The sequence below is a fragment of the Mus musculus genome, chromosome 14 (genome assembly GCF_000001635.26).
Source record: "Mus musculus strain C57BL/6J chromosome 14, GRCm38.p6 C57BL/6J".
In the NCBI taxonomy this organism is placed as follows: Eukaryota; Metazoa; Chordata; class Mammalia; order Rodentia; family Muridae; genus Mus; species Mus musculus.
In genome coordinates, this window is record NC_000080.6 from 4,695,607 (window position 1) to 4,708,636 (window position 13,030).

Genomic DNA, 13,030 nt, shown 5'->3' on the forward strand with positions numbered 1-13,030 from the left:
GCACCGCAAGAAAACATCACTTACGATTGCCTCTGAGAGGAAACCAGAGATCAGTGGAAGATGGGATTTCTCTCATGGCTAGAATCCTTTCCTGTAGCCTCTTGTATTGTTAGTATGTGTGGGTTTGAATATGCTTGGCCCAGGGAGTGGCACTATTAGGAGTTATGGCCTTGTTAAAGAAGGCATGGCCTTATTGGAAGAAGTGTGACAGTGTGGGGGTGGGCTTGTAGACTCTCCTCCTAGCTGCCTGGATGCTAGTCTTCTCCTGCTTGACTTTGGAACAAGATGTGGAATTCTCAAATATTCCTATACCATGCCTGCCTGGATACTGCCATGCTCCAGCCTTGATGATAATGGACTGAACCTCTGAACCTGTAAGCCAGCCCCAATTAAATGCTCTCCCTCTGTTGCCTTGGTCAAGGTGTCTCTTCATAGAAATGAAACCCTAACTAAGACAGTATGTCTGACTACATACATGTCTTATTGTTGTTTTGAGATAGGGCCTTACAAGATAGGCCAGACTATAGTCAAATTTACCATCCTCTTGCCTCAGCCTTCTGAGCAGTATAATTAAAATACCCATTGCCAGCTTGTACAATGTTTTCAATTAAGAAAATGCCTAGACACTTTTCAAATGTCTCAAGTAAAGCAATGCCCATTTTAGTATGCAAATACTTTAGTGTATCATGAAATATTTACAAAAAGTATTTCAAACAAGGTTAATTACTTAAACTCTGGCCTTTTGTTAGTTTGGTTTTGAGACAGAGTTTGATGTAGCCCAGGCTGGCCTGGGACTCCCTTTGTAAATGAGGATAGTCTTGAAGCACTTATCCCCTGCCTCTATGTCCTGAGCATTAGAATTCCAGGTGAGTGACACTGCACCTTGTTTCTATGCAATACTGGGAACTAAATCCAGAGCTTCATGCATGCTAGCAAAGCAGTCTACCAGTGAGCTGCCTCCCCAGCCCAAACTGTTCTGCACTGTTCACTGCCTGCCAAACAGGGGAATGACCCCGGGGATCTTCAATGGGAACTAAAGTGAGTGGGCTTGTTCTAATGATAATATTCACATTGCAAGTATTTCATAACTATGCAGTCATTCATGGAAAGATATTTGTGTGTGTGTGTGCGCAAGCGCGTGCACATCACAAGCACATATTCGATGAGGTCATGGTCAGCTGTCTTCCTCTTCCTCCTCCTCCTCCTCCTCCTCCTCCTCCCCCTCCCCCTCCCCGTCCTCCTCCTCCTCCTCCTCCTCCTCCTCCTCCTCCTCCTCCTCCTCCTCCTCCTCCTCTTCTTCTTCTTCTTCTTCTTCTTCTTCTTCTTCTTCTTCTTCTTCTGAGACAGGATTTCTCTGTGTAGCCCTGGCTTTCCTGGAACTTACTTTGTAGACCAGGCTGGCCTCAAACTCAGAAATCCACCTGCCTCTGCCTCCCAAGTGCTGGGATTAAAGGCTGGCATCACTATGACCTGCAGCTGTCTTCTTTAGTCACTTTGCTCTTTAATTTTTGGACAAGGTTGATCCTTAAACCTGAATCTCTGATTGGCTTGGCCAACAACTCATGGGGATCCTCCTGTGAATGCCTCCCCAGCACCTGCCTTTTATCAAATGTGGTAGAGGGGTCTGAATAAGAATAATTGCCCCCATCCCTGACCCCTCCCTACCCCCACTCCACACAAGCATGCCCCCAGTCTATGGAATGTAAACACTTGGTCCTCAGTCAGTGGCATTATTTGGGAAGGATTAGGAGTTTCTTTCTGGAGGAAGTACCTCACTTGGGGGGGGGGGGCAGGGTCTGGGAATTTAAAGCTTCACACTGTTCTCAGTTGGCTCTCTCTCTTCCAGGCCTTCAGTGCATCATGCTGCAGCTTCCTGCTTCTACTGCTATGCCTGCCTCATGCAGCCATGCCTCCACACCAGGATGACCTCTTATGCTTTTGGAAGTAAAAGCCCCAAAACAATCTTCTATAAGCTCTCCTGGTCAAGGTATTTTTATCACAGCAACAAAAAGGCAACAAAGACACATGAGTATTGGGGATGTGCCTCAGTTCCTCCACTTACACAGCAAGCACCTTACAGTCCGAGTCCTTGCTCCTCCCCTCAAATATTTTCAAGTTCTATGAACAACACACTCACCTGTGGGCCATACACCTAACTACACAACTCGATCAGGAGCACATTTGCACATCTATATGTAAGCATGTAGTATGTATAAGTGTGTGAATGCAGAACTAAACGCACTATTAGTAATCCTAACCCATCATACTTAGAGGGTCTTGATGTATCTTCAGGATGACTGAGAAAACACTGTTAGTGTGGCCTCAAAACCAACTAAGCCTTAGCCAAATCTGGGGCCTGTGCCTCTATTCAAGCCTCTCTAGCCTTATACTCCTAGGGAGAAGATGAGGAAATATCTTCATTCTCCTAAGGGTGCTTCTCTTCTTACCTGGATAATTCCCAAAGACTAGGAACCCACTGTTACCTTTAGTAGCTCTACTTAAATTACCTCCTCCACAGACCTCACCTTCTCCTCTCAGGAGCAGTATGTGAGCTAAGAGCCACCATGATGGGCACAACAGCACAAGCTACAGCCTGGAGTGCCACAGTGATGGGCACCACAGCACAAGTTACAGCCTGGACTGCAGGAGGTGGGCCATGAGGCAGAGGCCCATTAGTCTTAGCAACTTATTACTGTGACTTCAGATGTTTGAACACAAAACCATTTTTTATAAATACTGACATATGAGCCAGTATAAAATGCAGATTTCCTGATATTCTGATATGAATATCAGAAGCAGTATTCCAAAACTTGATAATTAGCCATAATCGTGGCAAATGTTTCTCAGAAAGTCCAAAAAAAAAAAAAAAAAAAAAAAAACAACAACAACAAACCCAAACACCTTTAATCCCAGCACTCAGGTGTCAGAGGCAGGCAGATTTCTGAGTTTGAGGAGAGCCTGGTCTACAAAGTGAGTTCCTGGACAGCCAGGGCTATACAGAGAAACGCTGTCTCGAAAAACCACAACAACAACAAAACAAAAACAAACAAACAAAAACATTTTCTTAGATTTATTGTAGCCGTCATAAACATGCTTTATCCAAAAATTAAACATTACAATCTTTCATGTTCATTAAGCCAACAACTTAATAGTGCCCTCTATCAAATTTTTTGTTCAATCTTACTTCCTCAGTTCAATTTATGCCATCCCTAATTTTTTTTTCAAATGGCATGAATCTTACTTGCCTATATTGATATTAATAGGCATGGAATTTTGACCATTGCATATAAGTATATGATATGCCAAATTTGAAACCTGCCATTTTTCTCTTTAACTCACTTTTTCAGGTTTGTTTGTTCGTTTTGTTTTGTTTTGTTTTTTATGACACAGGGTTTCTCTGCATAGTCCTGGCTGTCTTGGAACAACCTTTGTAGACCAGTCTTGAACTCAGAAATCTGCCTGCCTCTGCCTCAGGAGTGCTGGGATTAAAGGCTTGTGCCACCACTGTCCGGCCAGGGTTTTGGGTCTTTTGGTTTGTTTATTTTTGTTTTTGTTTTGTTTTGTTTTGAATAATTTTTCACAAGTTAAATGTATGGTTAGCTTTAGTTTTCAAAAAATCGAAATTCAGAAAAATTACAAATGCTATGAACTTCAAATCCGTCTCCATTAAACAGTAGTTCCAAGATGTCTGAGTAAACATGGCTGAAGCAACCTTTGACTCTGGTAACTGAAGTCATTGTCATGTATACATCTACTGAATTTTACATGCCAGCACATGCTCAAACAAACACTAATCCAAACTGTTTCCATGTAAGACTCCCATAAGCCTTAGGCAGTTAATTGTCATGAAATGAGTGTGGATGAATTGCTTTTGCAAATCTGTTACTAGAGGGAGCATCCACTAATTTAATCATTTCCCTCCTCAAAATCTTGCTTTAACTCCTCCACCAACGACAGTCTAGGTGTTGAAGACTTCTAAACTAAGAAGAATGTTAAAGTATCTAAGTCCCTTAACATCCAGTAGCCTCTGCCTTCATTATTAAAGGAAAGCTCAACTTTGAGACTAATCAGCACAAAAATGCCACAAAAGCACTACCACACCCTGAAATACCCTAAAGAAATTAATTTGTGATGAACCACCATGGATGTCTGAGCCCTACACTTTGAGGGAACCTGCAACACAGAAGCCTGGGCAGCCTGTGGGCACAGCACACCAGGGAAACTGACTGAGAGACTCAAGCTGCTCAGCTTGCTGTGGGTGGGAAAGCACAGTGGCTGGCAGAATACAGCTTCCAGCAGGGCTTCCATAGCATGCAGCTCATGGGTGAACAACCAAACTCCCTTTAAGTTTCCTAGGTGGGATCTCGCCACCCGGCTCTAACTGTGCTTCAAGATGCTTGCTATGATGGCTAGACAAGTGTTCCAGAACACACCCTAGATATCTCTTCAACCCACCTCAGGAATCCCTAGAGCACCTTCCAGTCCTCTGCGCCAGGCCATGCCCCATCCAGGCCGCCCCCCCCCCAGGCCCCCCTGCACCACTCTTCTGGATACCACTTCCAGGGATCTCCCAGAGCATTCCCTCTGCCCACAGCCCTCTCACAGTTCCACGGCCGAGCCTTACTTTGGTCCCCATCTGTTCAGAGGTGGACACTTTATGGATCAGCTTCTGGGGCCCCTCCTGTTCCAATTCACTGTAGGATGAATCCTCTCCAGGTCCTGCAGCAGTGGGGCAAACCACACTGGCCTCAGGGACAGCTCCTCCTGCGAAGCCCTGAGGGTGGTGCTGGCTGCAGGCCCAGGCATCCTCTCTGATTCCTGCAGGGACACAGCAGTGCCCCAGGGGCTGTGGTCAGCTGCTGGGCTCTGCCCGAAAGTCTGAGCCCTGCCCCTAGCTAGCACCATCTTCCGCGATCCCCTCAGCGCAGCACCCTGGACCCGGGACCCTGGATCACAAGCCTCCCCTGCCTAGACCTCTTGGGTCCTCTGTGCACTTCACGCCTGGGCACCCAGCCTTGGGATGTTCTGGTGTTGCTGACCCAGGATATGACCAGCAACAGATTGAGATGACAGATGTCGAGATACGCCTCGAAGGACCTCCCTCTCACTCCTCCTAGGGTCTGGAGGGCTCAGAGGAAATGGAGAGTAGAGATAGGCAGGGGCATGATGCAGCAGGCCAGGCAGTGGAGATCCTCCTCCCCTTGTTCTAGGCAGCAGGAGTGAGGAGAAGGCTCCTGAGGGAAAGGGGGACATGGAGCTATCTCCTATGTTCTGGGGTGCACTCTGAACCCCGAATCCCTCGACATGCTCGGACCACAAGCTACCATTCCAGCTAAGTAAAAGTTCCCTCTGCACAGGAGAAGAACTGGGTCTTACGGACCCTCACATTGCTAGGACCTTACCTCCCACCTCTGCCTGGGGGTTCCGGTCCATTAGGCCACCTCTACAGTGCTGTTTAGCATCGGGCCCACCCCCATCTGGCGCATTAGGTAGAGAAGAGCATTTTCTGGGAGGTTCAGCTCTGCTCTGAGAGCTTTTGGTTCAGAAAGAGTGATTCCCTTTGGCTAACAGGAAGCTGGGAAGGGCATGGTGAGGACACAGAAACAAGAGAGGACAGGCATGCAGCCCAAGATGACAATATGCCGAAATAAATGTCTAGGCTAAAGCGCCCATCCAGAATGCCTGGAAGAATGCACCGAACTACGTGAACAAAGTATAAAGTAAAGAATATATATACACACATCCACAGGAGAGAACACCACTCCCTGGTGCAGACTAAAGTCTGAGGAAAGAGAATCCACAGGCTGGAGCCTCAGCTCCCAGGCTTCCCTGGCCAGCTGCTTCAGCACAGCCACAGGGAAGAGCTACCTTGCAGCAGCAGTGCACAATGCACATTCGACCTCAAAATCCTACACAGGTGGGGGAAGAGGGGCTGAGGGAGAGGATAGGAAAAGGACATGCTTCCTGCTGTCCACCTTAGAAAACTTCACAGTGCTGTTAGTGATTTTCCAATGTTGAATTCTCTACTGACTTGGGGGGGGGGGTGCTCTCTTCAGTAGATCAATTCTTTTAGCCCTTCAGGTTCCTCCTTTAGTTTGTCACTTAGCCTTGACCTTGAAAATTCCTGGAAACTAAGATTTGGGGTTTTGATTCTTTCAGGTTTCAGGTGCAACCTTAAGCCCAGCAATGATCTGCTGCCAGCTCTAAGAGATTTTAACTACACTGAAAACGTGAAATCCCTTTAGGTCATTCAGCAAGAGAGTGCTGCCATGTTTCTCAAACACAGAGACAGCCTCTCTTGTGCTTCAGTTATTCCCTTTAGCGAGGGAAAACATGGGGTAAAATGGACTTCAAAAGTCCTTCTGGCCCTATAATATGAACTTCTGTACCTACAAGTACACACTGCCGAGAACTTTCTAAGAAACAATAGCATTAAATGGCCTTGGTCGGAGATCCAGATCAGTGCCTAGAGTACAGAAGGCCCATACACAGCCAAAACCAAAACAATGCCCTTTTATTGACCTTTGTCTTAGTCTGACTATTTGGTCACAGACAAGTCAAGACAAAGACCCCTAGTAAAAGGCCTAACACAGTTCAGACTTTTCCTTTTAATGTAAAGAAGACAGAGGGCACAAGCTGGGACCAAAATGTGATTATGATTCTAATGTTCTCTTCCCCACACTCTATATAGTGAAAGGTCACTTTGGCAGCTATCCTGTATTTCAACTTACACATTAAACTTTCAGGTTTTATATAGCAACATTTCCCAGAATCCAGTCAAGGGTGACTGAAGTGAAAGGTGGTCTAAGGCCCATGCCTATTTGGGAAAGAAGACGGGTTCCATTTCTTACTCTTTGAAAGGATGCTGATTGCTTAGAGACACATTGCACAGCTTCACATCCAGGAGCCAGGCAATTAATTCCTCAAAGTTCAGGTATCCATTACTTATAAAAACCTAGCCTTGCAGCCCGCTCTGATCAACACAGAATTCAGTAGCCAGCTCCTAAGGCCTGTAACTTTGAAAAGCAAAGCCAGTCTAAGCTGATTCCTGCTAAGTAAATGACTGCAACTCAACAGCATCTGCAGCTGTAGAGGAAACCCAGGATGGCTGAAAATACTGTGTAGGCAAAGAAAGGAAAGCTGCCTCATTTCCCACTAAAGGCAGCTCAGGGGAAAAGCCTGGTGGAAGCCCATTGCTTCTGAGAAACTTTCAAGGAATCCCCAATTTAAAATAGTTTCTGACCTACTAACTGCTTCTCCTAGTTAAAAGCTTTCACAGTGGTTCTCTGACCTAAGGGACATGCACTTGCCTTTTCTTTGTTCAGTTTGTTTCTTTGTTTTGAGGGAGTCCCCTAGCATACCTCAGGCCCAATCTGACTTGGAATTTATGGCAGGTCTCCAGCATCAAACTCTATTTCTCGAAATGGCTACTACCGTTTCAAATACATGGCATATTGTCTTATTTGGTTTATAAAAAGTTCCTTGACTTTCTTTAGTGTTTTAGATTTTCAAATAATTTCTCCCCTGCTGCTCACGAATTCACTTTTATTACTGTTACTTTGAGATCTTCATTGGTGAGCCATTGTAGTGCACACCTTTGGTTGCAGAATTCCAGAGGCAGATGCCAGCAAGCCTCTGAAATGTGAAGCCAGCCTGGGCTATACAATAAAACTTCCATGTAGAACATATCACTAATCTTGTTGAAAGCTTGCATGTTGGAGTTTAAGATATGAGTGCTCCCAAGAGCTGGAAGCCAGTCTGGGCTACATTGTAACAGGCCCAAAAGGGCTACACAGCAAGATCTTGTTTCAAACAAACAAACAAACAAACAAACAAACAAACAAAAGCAAGAAAGAGTCTTGGCCATACAGTGTATAGATGCTACAGTCAGGGTTATACAGAAAGGAGTAAAGCTGAACCCCCAGTCAGTTTTCTTCTTAATAAGGTGCCATACCATCACCCCCAAAGTACAAGAGACATAAGCCAAAGATGATTAAAACTTTATGAACACTCTATTACTACTTACAGGTATTTTGAACTAATCAATTGCTCACAAGCAGAATCATGAGTCACTTAAAGTGTCTAATCCCATGTCCTACGGCTTTACCTTCAATTGTGATAGAACTTAAGAGTTATGTGTCATATCTTGAAAACCATGAGTGGGTACTTGAGAAGCCATGGTGCAGGGCTCATGTTCCTGATCAGTCCAGAACCAAAGGACTACAGATGGAACCAGCACAGACTGGAAGGCTGCCCTGGCAGCAATATGGACCCAATTCTGCAATCACTATGTGTTCCGTAGTCAGAACTTAACATTCAAAAAGTTTGCCCTGGGTCAATTTTCTTAGTTGTTACGCCGATAACAAAACATTCTGTGAGCAACAGTGCTGTCGATTACAGGAACTTCTGTGGTCCTAGCCCACAAGGCCAAAGACTCACCATCCAGGCAGAAAGGGGAACTGTACAACCTCTAGCTTGTATTGTGGCCTTTTTGCTTTGAAACACTTCTCTTTCTAAGTGTCCATTAATTCTGGACTATTAACTGGTATACTGCCATCAGTTAATGCCAACAGGTACAGAACCATTTGAAAATAAAAACCAATTTTAGGCAATGACGTATAGCCAAGCCTCTCTCCACTTAAGGTATTTTATAAATACTCCCACATTTTTAAACTGAGCTCGAATTCTAACTACCTATCTGCTACCCACTCCCACCCAAGATTAAGGACTGCTTTGCTAAATATCTTCTAATCGCCCATTCTCAACAGCAAAACACTTTGATTCTACTTACTTATTTACTTTAGTGATGCTAGGGCAAGCCTTGCACTGGCATATGCTCTGTCCCAGATCTACATCCCAGCCCCCATTTTTTTCTTCTGTCTCTGGATCCAGAGTCCCAATATGTAGCTTATGCTGGCTCCCCAATCTGGGCCCTCTTTCCTCACCTAGTTGTTGTGAATACAGGTGTGCAGCACCGCACCCAATTCCCCAAATACTTTTTGGGCTAAAATTTAAATTATGCCTATATTCACTAACACTGGACTATATTCCAAAGCTAGCAAGAAAGAAAACCAAGAAACTTACTATGCTAGCAAGTATCTCCTTTAGGCTCAAGACTTAGCCAGAATAATACTAAATAAATTAATATGTATCCAAATGTATCTAATTAACTTAATTTCACTCCCTCACAGAGAGAATGGCAGGAAGTCCCAGAAAATCCCTTTTCTCCAGAGGAATCTCCAAGGAATCTTTTGATTTTCTCTCTGAATAGGAGAAATCAGGCCATCAAAGTTTAGGCTCCATCAGGAGAGAGGGAGAAAGGGAGATAGAGGAAGAAAGAGAGAGAGAGAGAGAGAGAGGGAGAGGGAGAGAGAGAGAGAGAGAGAGAGAGAGAGAGAGAGAGAGAGAGAGAGAATGAGAATAAGGGAAGGGAGAAGGGAAGAAGGGAGGAGGGAGGAGAGAGGAGAAAGAAGAGAGGAGAGAGAAGACAGAAGAGAGAAGAGAAAGCATAGTATGCCTTGGTTGACTGGTGAAACATAAAACATCTATGAGTATTTTAACCTATATGTCTTTGACACTGCAGACCTATTGCATAGGAAGTCTTTCCATCCAGAAAATAAGCATCAGAGAGATAGTCAGCTGTCCTTTCAAAATAGGACAAGAGAAATATACTCTTCTGCATTTTGGCCAGAATAAACCTGATAATATGCAAGGCTTCTCTCTATTTTAGGGGTGATGATCAGAATGGTCTCAAGCAACTCCAGAATTTCCACACCAAAGCAGAAGGCTTATGAACTCAAGGACCAAAAAGTCCAGCCAAGCAGCTATTGATGCTAAAACTAAAGGCAGATTCATCAGTGCAGCCAAATCCCCAGGGAATCTAATGGAAGAGAAAGCAGGAAAGAGCCTCAAACTCATGGGAATGGGGATAAATATCATAAACAGAACTCCAATAGCTCAGGTTCTAACATCAAAATTTATAAATGGGCCACAAGAAACTGAAAAGCTTCTGTAAGACAAAGGGCATAGCCAATAGGACAAATTGGCAAGCTATATATTCGGAAATAATGTTTACCAACTCCCCATCCAATGCACGGCTAATATACAAAATATATAAAGAATTCAAGTAGCTAACCACCATAAGAGCTAAGTACACCATCTAAAAATGGGGTATAGAACTACACAAAAAATTCACAATGAATCTTGAATGGCTGAGAGCACTGAAGAAGTCTGCAACATCCTTAATCTTCAGGGAATAAAACCAAAATGACCCTGAGGTTGGTGTCCAGGAGTATACTTTCTAGTGAAGAATGCCAAGATCAAAAACTTCTGTGAAAACACATGGTCAGAATTTAAAGAAACAGGAACATTCTTCCATTTCTGGTAGGACTGCAAACTGCTATGACAACTATGGAAATCAATATGGAGGTTCCTCAGAAATTCCCACATAGATCTACTTGAAGGCCATGTACCAACCTTACTGGTGAATGGCCTGCAACTTTCAGTTTTCACTTGATGGCTTATTACTCAGATTTTCTTATTTATTGAGCTATGATTTTGCTCTTGGTAAGCATTTGGTCTCTCTGATTCTAAAGCAGTTCTTTGTTCTTACACATTTTTTGAGGAACCTCTATCCACTGGGACTTATTTATACCTTCAAATCCCTCTAAATTGGGGGACTTTTTATACTTGAGGAAGCTGAGTGACAAAAGCAAAGTATGTTGAGCCCTTTGGTGTCCAGTGCACACGAATCTATGGGAGTCTAGATATGATAATCCTCTAGAACATTCCTTAGGAAAGCAGCAGGAAAACAGCAGTATGCTCTAAGGTACCTGTGTGACCTCACTTACCTTTGCCAGCTTTGTGGGTTTCTCTACTGCTGGTCTGAGAACAATTGGAAACTCCTGGAATAGATGTCTCATATCTCATTTCCTTTGTCATTGTTAGTATACTAGTGGGAGTAGGTTTGAAGGAAAAATACTCTCAAGAACATTAATAAAACAAGTGCTTCATATGGACCATCAGGATGAAGTACCAAGTTCAAGGACAGTTCTGCAAGAACTGCTCAAAGCCAGCCAAGTGGAGCAAGAAGAAAGCCAAGCAGAAGTCATTCATTACCAGCACCTGCAGAACCTTTCTCCAGGACAGGGTCACTTAGCTTTGGTAGGAGAAGGGATGACCTGAGATAGCTGCCCCATATTCCTTCAGAAAAGAAGCAGCCAGCAATATTGGGGAAAGAATATGGGTGTCAGGGGGCAAAAAAAAAAAACAGAGTGTAAAGTGAATTAGTAAAAAGGTATTAATACAAAAATATTTAATTATTTAACAAAATGTGACAAAATGTATTGTTCAGGTAACTCTAGTGTGTATACACTGGCAATCACTTTAACACACAGAGAGACTAGAAGTTGTAAAGTAGGGTACCTTTTTTATTGACATAAAATATGAACATAGCAAAGATAAATAAAAAAGAAAGACTTGCATCCAAAAGATCCATTATTCTACCCAAGTCTAAGTGTTCGTGCTCACCTTCACAAGAATTCAAGAGACCTCTGTTCATCCAGGTCTCAGGGCTCATCCAAAGTACAGTCCTGAACCTGATGTGGCCAACCAAGTGTTCCTGTGTTGTTGGCTGACCTCTGCCTCAGGCTTCAGAGGCACTGGAGGGGCAGTCTTGGCCTTTAGGTGGCAGCCATTTCAGGTCCTCTACCATACCAGATAATGAGTCTTCCACAGAGGCCTGTCAACTCAAAAATAGAAGCTTGGGTATTTCCAAAGTTTGGGATGCCACTCTACAGTCATGATGAATTGGTTACATGAGATCATACAAGTTAACTAATGTCTGTATGACTATTTTCCTTATTTGAAAGTGAGTAATGAGATCATCTGAGGAGTGGGTGCTAAGAGTAAAATCACTGATTAAAATGAGTGATAGGACTGTACAGAGTATGGGCTTAATTTTCTGGGTCAAGTACAAATAGCTGGGATAGTTCAAAACAAAACCAATAGAAACAACAGGAATACTAACAAAAACAATTGTTTAAAAACCTTCTGAGTGCTCCGGATTACAGGCATGTACCAACTCTACCCTACTTTTTTGTGTATGTATAACAAACAAACAAACAAACATCCCTATTCTAGTTCTAGCAGTTGCATCAGAGAGAGCTGTGTGACACTGCATGCTGCTTCCTTTCCCCAGATAGCTCAGGTCTTCTGTCCTATACCAGGTCAGCTGGAGCTAAAGCTGGTGCCATGCCATGATTCTGCAACAATCCTTTTCTTGGTAAAATTGATCCTGTATACAGTGAGCCCCTTGTTGTTGGATCCAGGCCCCGTTAGGCCAGCAAACACATAAGCCACCCTCAGTGAAAGAGAAAAGGAAAATTGGAAGAAAAAGACCTCAACTTTGAATCTATCACCTATCTCCCCTTGATTTTTGAGCTCTGCATATTGATATTGTTTGGCTCAAAAAGGGAGTGAAATTCAGATGGTTTCCCAATGAAGACATACATAGTTTTTCACTCTTTATCTGTGAGGTTTGCGGGCATTATAGCACAGCTTCAGCAGACCCAGCATAAGAACACAGAAGCCAGAGATGATAATGCCAAGGGACAGCATCCTGAACTTATAGACACATTAAAATTGAGGTTTCATCTCAACTCAGGCCATTGCACTCCCTGTCCTACCTCCTGAGTCTTATACTTGCTGTGAGTATAGTATCACGGTACAACCAGCAACATCCTTATTGCTCAACTTCTCCATTCCGGAAGACAGATATTGGAGAAGTTATTGCAATGAGGCTAAAATGTAGTAATGTAAAGTCCGGGATGACCTTTGCTCTCTGATGCCCACTTAAATTGTCTGGTTGTATTTGAGAACAGGACCATGTGCAAGATAATGTTTTGAAGATGGGACAGCAAGTTTACCATTTATATTTGCCCTGTAGTTGATCCCCTATGTTTGAAAGAATAGGGAGTTTTCCTTATAAAAGATAGCATTGTAAACCAGAGATTTTGTGAAACACACACAC

General features: G+C 43.6%; 1 long non-coding RNA gene across 1 annotated transcript; it reads left to right on the top strand.

Annotated features, from left to right (window-relative positions):
* The first annotated feature begins 449 nt into the window (after positions 1 to 449).
* Gm46466 lies at positions 450 to 9,792 on the top strand. The gene is made up of 3 exons (XR_001781356.1): positions 450 to 1,038; positions 1,847 to 1,987; positions 9,731 to 9,792. It is a non-coding gene; the product is annotated as a predicted gene, 46466 (long non-coding RNA).
* Positions 9,793 to 13,030: the final 3,238 nt, after the last annotated feature.